The sequence below is a fragment of the Enhydra lutris genome, unplaced genomic scaffold (genome assembly GCF_002288905.1).
Source record: "Enhydra lutris kenyoni isolate GAN:26980312 unplaced genomic scaffold, ASM228890v2 scaffoldscaffold66, whole genome shotgun sequence".
Taxonomy (NCBI): domain Eukaryota; kingdom Metazoa; phylum Chordata; class Mammalia; order Carnivora; family Mustelidae; genus Enhydra; species Enhydra lutris.
Genome location: NW_019154150.1, coordinates 5,173,562 through 5,191,075, shown reverse-complemented (window position 1 = coordinate 5,191,075; position 17,514 = coordinate 5,173,562). Strand labels below are relative to the sequence as shown.

Here is a 17,514-nt window from a genome sequence, read left to right as displayed (position 1 = left end):
TCTTTCTTTCTTTCTTTCTTTCTTTCTTTCTTTCTTTCTTTCTTTCTTTCTTTTTAAATTTATTTGTCAGAGAGAGGGAGCAAGCACTAGCAGTGGGAGTGACAAGCAGAGGGAGAATCAGTCTCCCCACTGAGCAAGGAGCCTGATTGGGGACTCTATCCCAGGATCTTGATCATGACTTGAGCTGAAGACAGATATTTAACTGACTGAGCCACCCAGGTGTCCCAAAAAATGAACCACTTTCTTACACCATACAAAAAACAAAAACAAAAACAAAACTCAAAATGGCTGAAAAACCTAAATGTGAGATAGGAAACCATCAGAATCCTAAAGAAGAACACAGGCAGCAACCTCTTTGACCTCAGCCTCAGCAACTTCTTCCTAGATACATCTCCAGAGGCAAGGGAAACAGAAGCAAAATTGAACTATTAGGACGTCATTAGGATAAAAAGCTTTTGCACAGCAAAGGAAACAGTCAATAAAACTCAAAGGCAGCCTATGGAATGAGAGAAGATATTTGCAAATGACATATTAGATAAAGCCCTAGTATCCAAAACAGATGAGGAACTTATCAAACTCAAAACCCCAAAAACCAAAAAATCCAGTCAAGAAGTGGGCAGAAGACATAAACAGACATTTCTCCAAAGACATACAAATGACTAACAGACACATGAAAAAATGCTCAACATCGTTCAGCATCAGGGAAATACAAATTAAAACCACAATGAGATACCACCTCACACATATCAGAATGGTTAAAATTAACCACTCAGGAAACAAAAGATGTTGTTGAGGATGTGGAGAAAGGGGAACTCTCTTACACTGATGGTGGGAATGCAAACTGGTGCAGCCATTCTGGAAAATAGTATGGAAGTTCCTCAAAGAGTTAAAAATAGAGTAATCCTACACCCCAGCAATTGCACTTCTAGGTTTCCATCAAAAGGATACAAAAATAATGATTTAAAGGGGCACATTTCACCCCAATGTTTATAGCACCAATGTCCACAGTAATCAAAATATGGAAAGAACTCAAATGTTCATTGACAGATGAATGGATAAAGATGTGGTGTGTATGTATGTGTGTGTGTGTATACATACATATTTTATATATATATACACACACACATACACATACATATAAAATGGATTATTACTCAGCCATCAAAAAGAATGAAATGTTGCCATCTGCAATGATGTGGATGGAACTAGAGGGTGTTATGCTAAGTGAAGTAAGTCAGTCAGAGAAAGACAAATACCATATGATTTCACTCATGTGGAATTAAGAAATAAGACAGATGAACATAGGGGAAAGGAAGGAAAAATAAAACAAGAGGAAAATAGGCAAACCATGAGATCCTTTTTTTTTTTTTTTTTTAATTTTATATATTTATTTGGCAGAGACAGCGAGAGAGGGGGAGTGTGAGAGGGAAAAGCAGACTTCCCACTGAGCAGGCAAACCAATATGGGGCTCAATCCCAGGACCCTGGATCATGACCTGAGCTGAAGGCAGATGGTTAACGACTGAGCCACCCAGATGCCCCAAACCATGACACTCTTAACTCGAGAGAACAAACTGAGGGTTGCTGGAGGGGAGGTGGGTGGGAGGATGGGGTAATTGGATGATGGGCATTAAGGAGGGCAATTGATGTAATGAGCACTAGGTGTTATATGCAACTGATGAATCACTAAATTCTACCCCTGTATCTAATAATACACTGTAAGTTAACTAAATTGAATATAATAAAAAATTTAAAAAACAAAAAGAATGCCAAGGAGGATGAGAAACTAGCCTAAGTTGTGTAGTCACGAAAAATGTCCAAATTCAAACCCCTAGAGACTACCTCAAAACACCAGTATCCAGTTTTGGATACTGTGAATTACACTGGACTCTAATCACCACTAATTATAGTGTAGCCATTGCTGTCCCCAGATGCCACTATCAGCAAGGACAGTTATCTGTTGTTCTCACTCTTTTGGATCCCTCTGACCCATTCATAATGTCTCTTCTTTATAACACTTCCAAAAGGTCACTGAAGGCTTTGTGTTTTTTAATAACTTTGTACTAACACAAGATACTAACTTTAAGCACTAAACTGTGTACCAGAGTTGATAAGGGTAGAATTTTAGAGGACAGGGACATCACTGAGAACATCAGTTGTAGGAAAGAAGGCTTTTGGTGAGTTGGGGCAGAGCTGGGTCTTGAAGTATGATATCAGAAGGAGGGTTGTACAAGTCAGCTATTGCTACAAACTGAAGTGTAACTGTTTTTAGATAATATTTCTCACTTATGGACTTAGAGGCAACCAGGGAAGTTCTAATTCTGGTTTTAATTTTGCCCTTTCTACAGTTTCTATGAATTCCTGTGGTTTACATCTTCACATATCTCATACCTTTCAACCTGACAGCATTAGGTTGTTCCAAGTTTGCATCACACCAACCTGGCCTCACCAGTTCATATAAAATTTACTCAGGTGAGATATTTTGTGGTTTTGCTATATTTCATCAAGGATTTGAGGGATCATGTGAAAGGGTCCCATCTTAAAATACATGGCCTTCAGCCACCTCACTGGCTTTCCTCTCCCTGCCCTTCTCCCTTTTTCATTAATTTCCACTTCCCCCTTCTCTCAACCCACAAATCTCTTTTCTTCTCTTTCACTAACCATTTTATGCTCACCCTGTCCCCTCAGGGTCTCACCTGCTTACCAATGGCTTAACAAAGTATTTCTTTCAAACATACCCGGTACTCTACTCAAGAGAACACTTGGTAAAGAATATTCGCTCTCAAAGCAATCATAGTTATGTGCTTTTCTTCTATTTCCAATCAGTTATTCTTACTCAGGTTGTTATTATCCAAGAATAACTAGGCATTCAATAAGCAAATTATTTGTAGGAGATTTAACCTACTTAAAGGCGGGAAGAAATGAGATGTGGCTACCTGTGTACTATCCCTTGAAGAAGCTTATAAAAGTACAGCCCCAGTAGCTGGGATGCTCTGAGGAGAACCCCAGTGGGGAGAACAATGGCTAAAAATAGGACTTGACCTTGGGTATCTGAAAGGAAAATGATAAAAAATGTTGACTGAAGAGTTTAAAGAATCTTTGAAGAAAAAAGAAAAATAAAAGCACACCCACTTTTTAAAAGTGCATGGAAGTCACCTTCTGCACTTTCTGGAAAGGAAAAGCTATTCAGCCAAGATGTAGGCTTTCAGGTATGACCTTCAACAGGCAAGGGGCATTTATCCATGTACCAAGAAGATGGTGGAGGCAACAGGGCAGGAAAGGAGAGTGATAGATGCCCCAAAACACTTGAGAGATCACAAAGTAAGTGCCCAGATTGGGAGGCAGAGCTATCATGTAATCAAAACTTTAAAAAAGGCTACTTTCACTCTCAGCAAAGAGATACACATCAGATGGGCTGCAGGTTCTGGGATTGATGGCATTAATGGGAATTGAACGTTCCCACAGAGGAATGAGGGAAGAAGCATCTGATTCTAATACCTTCTTACAAATGTATTCACCAATGCCAGCACCCCACCCTAGCCACTTTGCAATGGAGATTCTTGTTAATGTGAGGAAATGAAAGAGTGAAAGAGGTTTCTTTTTGATTCTCACACTCCCCAATTGCTGTCTTGCTCTGATCTTTCCCTTTGCTCTTCCCCTTTACTCTTAACTACATAAAAGCTTACCACATGCTAGCAACTATGGAGAACTCAAAAATGAATGAGGCAGTCACTATGCAGCTTGTCCATAACCTAGTAAAGTTAACAGGTTAATGAAACATATGTTGAAAAAAACCATTATTGTGCCCATAGAAATAAGGAGGAAGACTTCAGTTTATGTAAGAAATAACTTTAAGCAAAGCCTCAAAGAACATTCTGACTATTTTGGGTGGAGCTGGGCTGGGAAAAAAGACCTTTAGTGGGTAAAGGTTTAAGTGTATCTGTCATGTGCTAGACACTGATACTATCCATGGGCTATGTTATTTAAGTTTGTTTCAACAATTTATTGAGTAAACTAGATCTGGATCCAGTTATGAACAGAGGACTCACTTTCTTTATGGAAGTTGGAGTCTAATGGTATGGCAGGCAGAACAATGGCCTTCCAATGTGTCTACGTCCTAATCCAGAGAACCTGTGAATATGCTGTTGTTATGTTATGTTATGTCATGTTATGTTATGCTATGTTAGGTTATGTTTTATGTTATGTGGCAATGAAGAATTAAGGTAGCAGGTGAAATTAGACTCACCTTAAAATAGATTGATGATCTTGAACCAGTGTAATGACAAGGATCCCTAAACATGGAAGAGGGTGGCAGAAGAAAAAGTGTCAGTGATTGCTGTGAAAGACTTGACCAGCCATTGCTGACTTTGAAGATAGGAAAGGCCATGAGCAAGGAATGCAGACTGCCTTTAGAATCTGGAAAAGACAATAAAATGGGTTCTTCCCTAAAGCTTTGAGAAAAGAACAGAGGCCTGCTGGCACATAAATTTTAGCTCAGTAGCATTCATTTTGGACTGCTGACCTCCACAGCTATAAGACAATAAGTTTGTCCTGTTACAAGTCACTTTTGGGGGAATTTTGGGGGAACTGCATGTTGCTGCCAAAGCTTTTATCTGGTAAGGAGTAAGGCAGAAAGGGCTGTAGAAGGTGTGTTGCAGTGAGAGATAGCAAACCATTGTGCTCATTCCAACTTTGTATTAATTCATAGATTTACTCATTTAGCTGGAACCATGTGCTGGGCAGAATGCCAGAATACAACACAAACAAGACAAGAAAGTTTCCAGCTCTTACGGAACTTGCAGTCTACTTAGAGAGAAGATAAAAAGTCAATGAAAAGATAAATAATCCAAATTGTAATAAACCCAATGAATGAAATTAACGTCATAGTGCCACAAGAAATATAATGGTCAGGGAAGGCCTTTCCTAGGATGATATTTAAGTCAAAAGCTCTTAAAAAGAGAGAAAATAAAGCATATATGCAAACAGGAAGAACAAGGTCTTGTGGCTGGAAAGAGCTGTTACCATGATCTAAGATTTGAGAGGTGACTTATGAGACAGGAAAATAGCAAGCAAGGGGAGAAGTGGATAGGCGCTAGCTCATACAGACTTTGTAAGCCATACGATAAATTACTTTTGAGAGCAGTGGAAAAGTACTGAAGGGGTTATAAACAGAAGAGTGTTATAACCCTCTAAATATTTCATCTTATTGTTTGTTAACTTTTTATTTGAAATAATTATATACTCCCAGAACATTGCAAAGAAATACAAGAAGTTCCATGTATCCTTCACTCAGTTTTTCCCAGTGGGGAAATCTGGCACAACTACAGCACAATTTCAAAACCAGGATATTGGCATTGGTAGAATAAGCAGAACTTACTCAGATTTTACCAGTTTTACATGTATTTATTTGTGTATGTGTATATATAATTTTATGCAGTTTTGCTACACGTGTAAATTCATGTTACCACCCTCATAGTCAATATACAAAACTGCTCATCAGCACAGAGTGCTCTTATACTACCCCGTTATAGCCACAAGTATCCCTCTTCCTCACCTAAACCCTTGGCAACCTATAATCTCTCTATCATATCTATAACATTATTATTTCAAGAATGTTATATGAATGGAAACATAGAGTATATGATTTTTTTGAGACTGGCTGCTTTCATTCAGCATAATGCCCTCAAGATTTATCCAAGTTGGTGTTTGTACCGATATATGTTCCTTTTTTATTGCCAAATAGTATTCCATGGTATAAATGTACCACAATTTGATATCCATTTACCTACTGAATGAAATTTGGGTCATTTCTAGTTTTCAGCCTTTACAAATAAATTTGTTGTTGAACAGGTTTTGCTATGTGCAGGTTTCTATGTGACATAAGTCTTCATTTCTCTGAGATAAATTCCCAAGTGTGTAATTTACTAGGCTCTAAGGTAGTTGCATGATTAGTTTTATATGAAACTTCTAAACTTTTTCCCAGAGTGACCATTTAAAATTTTCACCAGCACATATGAGTAATCCAGTTTTTCTATATCTTCACCAACATTTGGTGTTTTCACTATTTTTAGCTAGGTGATGGTGTATGGTGTTAGCTATTCTGATAGGTATTGTGGATTTAATTTGCATTTTCCAAGGGGCTGATGATACTGGGCATTTTTCATGGGCTTATTTGCCATCTGCTTATCCTCTTCAGTGAAATGTCTGTTCATGTCTTTTGCCCAATGTTTATTTGGATTGTTTTCTTACTGTTAACTTTTGAAAGTGATTTGTCTTATGTATTCTATATACAAACCTTTTGCCGTATATGTGCTTTGAAAATATTTTCTTCTAGCCTATGGTTTGTATTTTCTTTATTTTATTTTATTTTATTTTATTAAAGATTTTATTTATTTATTTGACTGACAGAGATCACAAGTAGGCAGAGAGGCAGGCAGAGAGAGGGAAGTGAGAAGCAGACTCCCTTGCCGAGCAGAGACCCCGATGCGGGGCTCGATCCCAAGACTCTGGGATCACGACCTGGGCCAAAGGCAGAATCTTTAACCCACTGAACCATGCAGGTGCCTCTATTTTCTTCATTTTAATAAGCCTTTCACAAAGCAGAAGTTTTTTGTTTTTTTTTTTTTTAAAGATTTTATTTATTTATTTCACAGAGAGAGATCACAGTAGACAGAGAGGCAGGCAGAGAGAGAGAGGAAAGCAGGCCCCCTGCTGAGCAGAGAGCCCGATGTGGGACTCGATCCCAGGACCCTGAGATCATGACTTGAGCCGAAGGCAGCAGCTTAACCCACTGAGTCACCCAGGCGCCCAAAGCAGAAGTTTTTAATTTTAATGAGGTCTGATTTATCAGTTTTTATTTTTATAAGTTGAGGTTTTGAGTTAAAAATAGAACTCCCTACAACTCAGCAATTGCACTGCTAGGTGTTTATCTAAAAATACCAAAATAATGATTTGAAGGGGCACATGTACCCAAATGTTTATAGCAGCAATGTCTACAATAGCCAAGATATGGAAAGAACCTAGATGTCCATCAACAGAAGAATGGATGAAGAAGGTGTGGGGGATATATGGATATTATATATTTATATATTCCATTATATTATCTATATCTATATATATAGATATATTTATATATTCCATCATACATATATGATGGAATATTACTCAGCCATCAAAGACTATGAAATCTTGCCATTTACAATGATGCCAAAGGAACTAGAGGGTGTTATACTAAGCAAAATAAGTCAGTCAGAGAAAAACAAATACCATATAATTTCATGAGTATGTGGAATTTAAGAAACAAAACAGGTGAACATAGGGAAAGGGAAGGAAAAACAAGATAAGACAAAAACAGAGAGGGAGGCAAACCATAAGAGGTTCTTAAATATAGGGAACAAACAGGGTTGATGGAGGGGAGGGGGGTGGGAGGATGGGGTAATTGGGTGATGGGCATTAAGGAGGGCAATTGATGTAATGAGAACTGGGTGTTATATGCAACTGATGAATCACTAAATTCTATCTCTGAACCTAATAATACACTATATGTTAACTAAGTTGAATTTAAATAAAAAACAAAAAATAAGTTGGGCTTTTGGTGCCAATTCTTTAGCTCTAAGTCCGAAAGATTTTCTACTTTTTTCTAAAAAGTTTTAAATTTTTTTTATACTTAAGCTTATAATCCATTTTGAGAATTTTTTGTTTTGTTTTGTTTTTTGTTTTTTTGTAAGATGAGAGATTTAGGTTGGTTTGGGATTTTTTTGTTTTTTGCCTGTGGAGGTGCATTTATTCCAGTTCCATCTGTTGGTGCTCTCTCTATCCCTCCAATAAGTTGCTTTTGTACCCTTGTCAAAAACTGGGTTGACTTTGTATGCTCAGTATTGTGTTCCATTGATCCAAGTTTCTATTCCTCCACAATACCACACTGCCTTGATTACTGTAGCTATATAATAAATTTTGAAGTCAAGATTGATTCTTTCACTTTATTCTTCTTTGGTATGGTGTTTTTATCTGTTTTAGCTCCCTTGTCTCTTCCTGGAAATTTTTAGAATAAGTTTGTGTATGACTACAAAAAAAATAATAAAACCTTTCCGGAGTCTTTTTTTTTTTTTAAAGATTTTATTTATTTATTTGACAGAGAGAGATCACAAGTAGATGGAGAGGCAGGCAGAGAGAGAGAGAGAGAGGGAAGCTGGCTCCTTGCTGAGCAGAGAGCCCGATGCGGGACTTGATCCCAGGACCCTGAGATCATGACCTGAGCCGAAGGCAGCAGCCCAACCCACTGAGCTACCCAGGCGCCCGAACCTTTCTGGAGTCTTGATAGGAATTTCAATAAATGTATAGAGCAATTTGGGCAGAACTGATACCTTTATTATGTTGGGTCTTCTACTCCATGAACACAATATATCTCCATTTATTTAGATATCGGATTTTGTGCTTCAGCATTTTGTGATTTTCAGCAACAGATTCTGTACCGTTTTTGTCAGATTAATAGCTATTTATTTCATTTTCCTTGGTATTATTTTTTAGTTTCCACATGTTTGTTGTTAGTATATAGAAATGCAATTGATTTATGTATGTTTCTCTTGTACCATGTGGCCTTGCTAAAATCACTTATTAGTTCTGGGAGTTTTACAGATACTTTGGGATTTTTAACACAGAGAAACATCATCTGCTAATAGGGACAGTTTTATTTCTTTGTTTCTAATCTGCATGCCTTTTACACTTGATCTTAGCCAAAAGGCCAAGAAGCGATTAATCTGCATGCTTTTTAAATTGTCAAAAGATTTCTCTGCTTCTTAGTAAATGGAGTATAGAAGGACAACTGATTTTTGGATATATGAAGTGAATGGAGAGTAGAGGTGTTTGTTAAGATTGGAAAGACTAAGGGAGAAGAAGGTTGAAGGGAGAAAAATGAAGAGTTCTGCCTACTGACAACTAAGTGGAAATGTTGCATGGGAGAAGGCTTCAGAAGAAAAGTCAAAAGCAGAGATAAAATTTGGGAGTAGTCAGCAATTAGATAATATTGAAATCCAGGGAAGAGAGAGGATGGAGGCCAGAAGAAGACCAAGGACCCAGCCCTGAGGACTACAGATAATTAGAGGTTGAGTATAGGAGGAGCCTGCAAAGAAGGACATTCAATGACTTCAGAAAAATCACTCTCTTCTTTACACTTTAGTTTATTCTCCTGAAAAAAATGGAAGTTTTGGTGAGAATAAAATTACACCACTTAAGTACTTGAGGAGTAATGTTCTTTAATTTGGGGAGTTTCTGATCATGCTACATGGGAGAGGACTGGACAATGAACCATTCCCTCATTTGCTCATTTTGTGAGACTTGGTGCTTTGACAGTGATAAGGATGTGACTTCCAGGACAGATAGCATATCCTGATTAAGGAGACATCTATGTGTTGTGGTTTGAAGTGGTGGGGTTCAGAGCCATTGGCCAAGAAAGAATTTGAGATGTCTTTGATGCAAAAAGTGATTTTATTAAAGTATGGGGACAGGATCCGTGGGCAGAAAGAGCTGCACTGGGGTTATGAGGAATGACTGATTATATAAAATTTTCTGTCTTATGGAGGGGAGGGTGGGGTTAGGGCTCCAGGAAATTGAGCCTATAGGTTTCTGGAGATTGCTTTTTTCTTATACATCCAATCTCCCCTGCCTGCACTTCCAATCTCCCCTGCCCTGCCCCAGTTTTCTTTTCCCCCCCATACCTCTTATCCACTTCAGATGCAATAAACATGATAAATAGGTAAATATGATCACGTTTATTTGTTTCCAACCAGAATGTTAACTCCTAGTCATAGTTCCCAAAAGCCCAAGACATGTGGCCAGCACATAATAGGAGTTCTAACATTTGTTAACAAAATTTGAAATAATGTAAATTACCTCCAAATTTTAAATCCAAGGATTACCGTCCAAAGCTGGTGGGCTCAGTATCAGTGGTGTTTGTTATTAATATTTAGAGAAACCACTTGAGTATAACTATTTATGAAAAAAAAGAGTCTGGAATTATGCAAAGCTTAAATTATGCAAGATTGTCATAAATGCATCCTCATGTAAAATATAACCAGTTTGTAACTTATTACATACTTGTGCTATAAATTGGTGTGCAATCATTAAATAAGATTTAAAATACATTTAATGATATATGGAAAATAAACTTAAGTTACAATTTTGAGTTCAGATGTTGGGACATAAAACTACATATAGAGGGGTTCCTGGGTGTCTCAGTTGGTTAAATGTTGGACAATTGATTTTAGCTCATGTCATGATCTTAGGGTCATGAGATTGAGCCCCACATTGGGTTCTGTGCTCAGTGGGAAGCTGCGTCTCTCACTCTCCTTCTCCCTCTACCCCTCCCCCATTCCCACATGTGCTTGCTCTCAAATATATGAGTAAATCTTAAAACTATCTATAGAATATGAGGAGCACATTTTTGAAATGGGAATAAAATGAATCAGAAACACACATAATACCCAGTGTATACACCAAAACAGTTGAATGCTAAGGTTACCAGTATTTATTTTTTTTTTTTTGCATCCTTTTGGCTTTCTGCTACTAACATGTAAAACTTGTATAATCAGAAAACACAAACCATCAATAAATCGAGAGTGCTTGGCAGACAGTTTTATCTCGGAAATGAAGGCACTTTTAGGACCATCAAAGATAGCACCACAGATGTCATCTGAGAGGTCCTTAGGCCTCCTAGAAATCAGACATGGAATGAAGCAGGGGCCAGCAGCCATGGGAAAGCACTAGTTTTGCCCGAGAGTATATCTCAGCTGGATTGGGCCCTCCGCATTTAAAGCTTTGAGGTTGCCCCAGGGCCTTTCCAAAATGCCAGAAATTCACCCTCACCTACCCTTCTAAATAATACCTAAAGCTATAGGTAACAGAAAATAAATTTAGCCGGTTTCAACTACAAGAACATTTTTTTCACATAAAAGAATCGAAAATGAGCAGGGCAGCTCCTGGATTAGGATTATAAATGCGGGGTTATGGTCTCCCCTTTCAATCACTCCAGTGCATTCAGTCTACCTCTAATTCTGACGCTGCAATAGCTGTGGTCATTTCTGGCCTCACTTGCAGGCCAATGACCAGAGATAGAAGAGGTTCTGCCTCTTTCTTACACATAAATAATGAGGCTATCTTTCAAGAAAGACACCAGTTGGTGAGAGCCAGGGAGAATGGTAGAGTAGGAGGATTCTGAGCTTACCTCCTAACATAGACGCATTGAGGTAACAACTACATATAATGCAATTCACTCTGAAAACAACCTGAAGACTGGAAGAACAGATCATCCATAGCTAAAGAGATAAAGAAAAAGCTATATCCAGAAGGGTAGTAGAGGCAGAGACATGATCAGAAAACAAACCCCCAGGGTGGTGACCAACAAGGAGGAGAGATATCAGTGGTGTAGAAGTCCTCCTTGAGTAGTGAGGGGGATCAAGAACCATATCAGGTACCCCCAGCCCTAGAGGCCCGAACCAGAAAGATAAGCCCCCATAATGTCTGCTTTTGAAAATTGGTAGACATTAACTCAGGGAGAACCATAGGGCTACAGGAACCAAGTCTTCATTCTTCTTCTTCTTTTTTTTTTTTCCAATTTAAAGTCTTTTTTTTTTTTTTTTAGTTTTTATTTATTTTTTATAAACATATAATGTATTATTAGCCCCAGGGGTACAGGTCTGTGAATCGCCAGGTTTACACACTTCACGACACTCACCATAGCACATATCCTCCCCAATGTCCATAACCCCACCACCTTCTCCTTACCCCCCTCAGTTTTGTGACATTAAGAGTCTCTTATGGTTTCTCTCCCTCCCGAGGCCATCTTATTTCATTTATTCTTTTCCTACTCCCCAAACCCCCCACGTTGCATCTCCACTTCCTCATATCAGGGAGATCATATGATAGTTGTCTTTCTCTGATTGACTTATTTCGCTCTAAGTCTTCATTCTTTTTTTTTTTTAATATTTTATTTATTTATTTGACATAGAGAGAGAAGCAAGAGCGAGCACAGGCAGACAGAGTGGCAGGCAGAGGCAGAGGGAGAAGCAGGCTTCCCACCAAGCAAGGAGCCCGATGTGGGACTCGATCCCAGGATGCTGGGATCATGACCTGAGCCGAAGGCAGCCGCTTAACCAACTGAGCCACCCAGGCGTCCCCCCAAGTCTTCATTCTTAAAGGAGAAGCATTCTGTATCATTCTAGCACAGAGGCAGCAGTTTGAAAGGAGCCTGGGTGGGGTACCTGGGTGGCTCAGTCAGTTAAAAGCATCTGCCTCTGGCTCAGGTCATGATCCCAGGGTTCTGGGATGGAGCCCCATGTCAGGTTCTCTGCTCTACAGGGAGCCCGCTCCTCCCTCTACCAGCTGTTCCCCCTGCTTGTGCTCTCTCTCTCTTTCATTCTGAGAAAAAAGAAAAAAGAAGAAGAAAAAAAAAAGAGCCTGACTTACACCTAACTATTTACTGACTAATTTTAGGACATGTGCCAGAGGGGCAGGGATCTGAAGAAGCTTTCTCTGGAAGTAGAAGTGCCAGTCACCATTTTTCCTTTTTTCCTTCAACAAAGCTGTCTGGACACTTGTGGGAGCCAGTTCTGATGCTTTCCATTTACTTTACTAGTACTGTCCAACCTGCATTAGTGTTCCCTTGTAGACCCACCTCACCCAACATTCTTGTCCCAGAAGGTACCCCTCCAATGTGGCTTCTTCCCTGCCACATTCAGCAGGCAGTCTCAGTTAGGACCAGTATTACCCCAAAGTGACTACTGTCTTACCAAACCCAGCAGACAGCCTAAGCCACATCTGATGCCCTTCTGGGGGATTCCTAACCCAGTGAGTGGGCCAGCCCCATACTTGCAGCAGTTATAGCTAGGTCTCTAAGCCAGCCACACCCACCAGCATTTTCACAGCAGTTACAGCCCTGTCACAACAGGAGGGCATGTACAACCCATATGGTAGACACTCCTGAAATACCTTGTTCTTGTGGCAAGAGGGATTGTACTACAGGGCCCCAGAGGATGCCTTCTACATGAGGCCATGACTTGCAAGACCAGGAGACATAACTGAACTACAAAATACATAAAAACAAACAGATAAAATGGAGACAAGTATATTTCAGATTAAAGAACAAGACAAAACCTCAGAAAGAGCCAAACAGAATGTAGATAAGCAATCTACCTAATAGAGTTCAAAGTAATGGTCCTAAAGATGCTCACCAGACTTGAGAGACGTGTGGCTGAATTCAGTGAGAACTTCAATAAGGAGAGAGAAAAATATAAAAAGGAACCAATCAGAGCTGAAGAATACAGTAACTAAAATGAACTAGAGGGATTCAACAGCAGATTAGAGGATACAGAAGAATGGATCAACAATCTAAAAGACAGAGTAGTGGGGACATCTGGCTGGCCTAGCTGGAGGACTCCTGACTTGGGGTCATGAGTTCAAGCCCCACATTGGGTATAGAGATTACTTAAATAAATAAAATGTTAAAAAAAATCAATAAATAAAATTATAAAAGAAAGAAAGGAAGGAAGGAAGGATGAAAAGGCAGTGGAAAGCAACCAAGCTGAAAAGCAAAAAGAAAAATAATTTTTTTTTTTAAGTATGTGCCACACTAGCATGGAGCCCAATGCAGGGCTTGAACTCACAACCTGAGATTAAGAACTGAGCTGAGATCAAGAGGCAAACACTTAACTGACTGACCCACCAAAGTGACTCCCCAAATTTCTTTTATTGAGGATAGTTTAAGGAACTTCTGGGACAATCCTGAGTACACTAACATTCACATTTTAAGGGTCCCAGAAGGAGAAGAGAAAGAGGAACAGAACATTTATTGAAGAGATAATAGTGGGAACCTTTCCTAACTGGGGAAGGAAACATAGCCAGATCTAGAAATCAATGAAAACTCCAAACAAGATGAACCTAAGGAGGTCCACACCAAGACACAAAATAATTAAAATATCAAGTCCCCTCCAACCAGTGGTGCCTGGTAGGTGTCTGTGGGTGTGGGCAGCCACCTGGGACATGGGGGTTGCTGGCTGGTGGTTCCAGCAGCAGCAGCAGCAGCAGCAGTAAGGATGGCAGTAGTGTCAGGACACAGAGAATGGTACCAAAGATGGCAGAAAGTGCAATGAAGGGGCACCTGGGTGGCTCAGTGGGTTAAAGCCTCTGCCTTCGGCTCGGGTCATGATCCCAGGGTCCTGGGATAGAGCCCCACATCGGGCTCTCTGCTTAGCAGGGAACCTGCTTCCTCCTCTCTCTCTCTTTGCCTGCCTCTCTGCCTACTTGTGATCTCTGTCTGTCAAATAAATAAATAAAATCTTTAAAACAAAAAAAGTGCAATGAAATGGGCTAGGAAGGCAAGTATCCCTAGATTGTCAAGGAGAACAAACCCTTCCAGCAGTACTACCAGGAGCTCAAGAATACCCAAGGGCAAATGGGACCAGGTCATGGAAGCACTCAGGGGGCCCCTCCTGGCCACTTTAGAATTACTGATTACAAAAGTCACACACAAGAAACCTCTTTATTGCTTAAAGAACAAGTATTTCAAGAAATTGGAGGACCTAAAGCAGAAGGTCAGGAAGTTAAAGTTCCACAGCCCATGAGTTGATATTCTAAAGAACATGCCAGGCACACAAATTTAGGTGGAAAAATCTGAAAAGGTCTCCACATTTGGAAAAGTTTCACTGGTTTCTGGAAACTGAATCTGGAAATATCAGTTGTCAAGAAGCCATTAGCATGATTCCACTACTGTTACTTAATACTCATCCTCTCCATAAGATCTTAGATACGTGGGGCGCCTGGGTGGCTCAGTGGGTTAAGCCACTGCCTTCGGCTCAGGTCATGATCTCAGGGTCCTGGGATCAAGTCCCGCATCGGGCTCTCTGCTCAGCAGGGAGCCTGCTTCCTTCTCTCTCTCTGCCTGCTTCTCTGTCTACTTGTGACCTCTCTCTGTCAAATAAATAAATAAAATCTTTAAAAAAAAAAAAAGATCTTAGATATGTGTGCAGTATCTGAATCAAAGACCACACAATTAATTGAAATGTTATATGCGGACATGATTGTCCCTTTTCCTGAGGGGTTTGTCATCATAGAGATGAGGTCAATAAGCATTACTATCTGCTCCTTCATCAGGCCAAAATTCTGAGCAGCCTCTGCATCTACGGTGATCAACCATGATGTATCCAGCATATCCAGACTCAAAATAGACATTAATAGGAGGAAATAAATTCTCTTCTATAACTGCATTATATGTAATGTCCCTTACAGTGGAGATAGCACTATGAGAAAAAAAGCCACTGATGTTTGGAAAAAGTGGAAGGCATCATATAACTTGCAGCTGCATGAGTTATAGCTGTAGACTGTAAGGCAAGGCACTGAGAAGCTAGTGGAAGGTGGTAGGTTGGTTTCTTCTATATGTTCACTAAACCCCCATTAAAGATGAAGTAGTAATAGTATCTTTACTGGAAAAAAAGTGAAGGTGATTTGGAGCTGGCTGATATGTTTTCAGAGCTGCCAGAACTTAAATGGTTGCCTGGAATTACATAGTGGAAGGTAATGATGAAAGATGGACAGTGGTTTAGAGAGTGAGATGGTAATCCTCACAGCAGACATACCCAGATCTGGCCTACCAGGTTCCACCGAAGGAGCCAGAATACTTACAGGGGATGCACCTAGAGTAGTATCCTAGAATATTACCACATCATCAAAACACTGGAGGGGCGCCTGGGTGGCTCAGTGAGTTAGAGCCTCTGCCTTCGGCTCAGGTCATGATCTCAGGGTCCTGGGATCAAGCCCCACATCGGGCTCTCTGCTCGGCAGGGAGCCTCCTTCCTCCTCTCTCTGCCTGAATCTCTGCCTACTTGTGATCTCTCTCTATCAAATAAATAAATAAATAAAAATAAAATCTTTAAAAAAAAATACTGGCGGGTTATTTGTAACAGTGTTGGTGAAAAAGTCTTCAATGACATGGCAGAAACATCCACCAAAGCTGGAGGGTGAATCTGTGGTGCCCAGAGAAACTGGTCCAACTCTGCAAATCCCACAGAAGGAAAAACTACAAACTCTTTCTGAGCTGGAAAGTAAACCAGGTAGCAGAATTGACAACACAGAGCTAATGGAAAGAACTGAGAATTTAGAGAACAATGGAAATAAGAAAGATGGAGTGTGTGGTCCTTCTCCATCTAAGAAAGTGAAGTTATTTGGAAGAATTTAAAGATGATCCATTTGTATTTGTTCTTGAAGATGGACCATTATTTCTACCTATCCAGAAATTCTTTTTTTTTTTTAAGATTTTATCTATTTGACAGAGAGACAGTGAGAGACAGAACATAAGCAGGAGGATTATGAGAGGGAGAAGCAGGCTTCCTGCCAAGCAGGGAGCCTGAAGCAGGGCTCAATCCCAGGACCCTGGGATCATGACCTGAGCCAAAGGCAGATGCTTAACTACTGAGCTACCCAGGCACCCCTAACCAGAAATTCTATGCATGGGGTCCTTCATTCCCTAAGATGAATTTGTTAACTCAAACTATGGAAGGGAAGAAAAGGCAACTCTACATAGTCTCCAAGGAGCTGAACAATGTGCTGCTGAATAATAGTGAGAGGATGAAGGTTGTAAACACTGGGATATAAGTCTGGTGTTGGAATAACAGTGATGAAGAGTTTGATTGTGCTTTTCAGTTAGCACAGGAGGGAGTATACACGTTATATTCATTTATTAATTCAAGAATGATCACTGTATCAATGGAAGATGTTAAAATTCCATTGATCCAGGAAAATCCATTTTTTAAGAAAACGTAGCAGTAAGACATACAGTCAAGCCAGGGACTTGGCTAAGGGGAGCATCATCCTGAAGTATGAGCCAGATCCTTTTAAACCAGATACCCCTCAGTGTCCCATTGTGTTATGTGGATAGCAGGGAAAGTCCTCCATTTGGACTTTTATGTTCAGGAATGAATGGCTTCACCATCTCAGAATGATGGGGCTAGAGGTGTTGGCATAAAAGAAGAAAGGGACTGTTCTGGTACATAAGAATACAAGCAGCTCTGGGCTGCCTGAGGAGAAAGTGTGTGCCAAATATGGAGTGGAGCAGGCCACCAGCACAGATGCCACCATGAACCTGATCTGATCCATGAGGGGCTGCCCTGCCTCAGTGAGGACACCCAGGGAGAGCCTGCCTGGACCCTGGCAGGGGTCTTCACCTTGGTGTTCAGAGCCAAACCCAGAACTTCTGACCTATAAACTATGTATTTTTGAAGACTGGAAACTGATGGAATGATAAAACAGTCTGTGAATCATCTCGGTACTGCTTTCATGTATTTTTTTAGATTGTTAGAAGTTGCTCATTTTACCTTGTTTCTTTGGAAAAGCTGGGTCCAATGTATCTATTGTAGGCAGTGGAGTTTGACCATTAAAGTCTTACTTCTATCAAGAAACAAAACTGCCCTTGCAGGAATTTTCAGTCCCCTTTGTTAGGTCTATATTGGTCTTAAGTTCTAGTAATTGTTTT

At 40.0% G+C, this 17,514-nt stretch overlaps 1 pseudogene; it reads left to right on the top strand.

Annotated features, from left to right (window-relative positions):
• The window catches only part of LOC111159010, an 81,195-nt pseudogene extending 64,062 nt beyond the window's left edge, over nucleotides 1–17,133 (top strand).
• The last annotated feature ends 381 nt before the right edge of the window (nucleotides 17,134–17,514 follow it).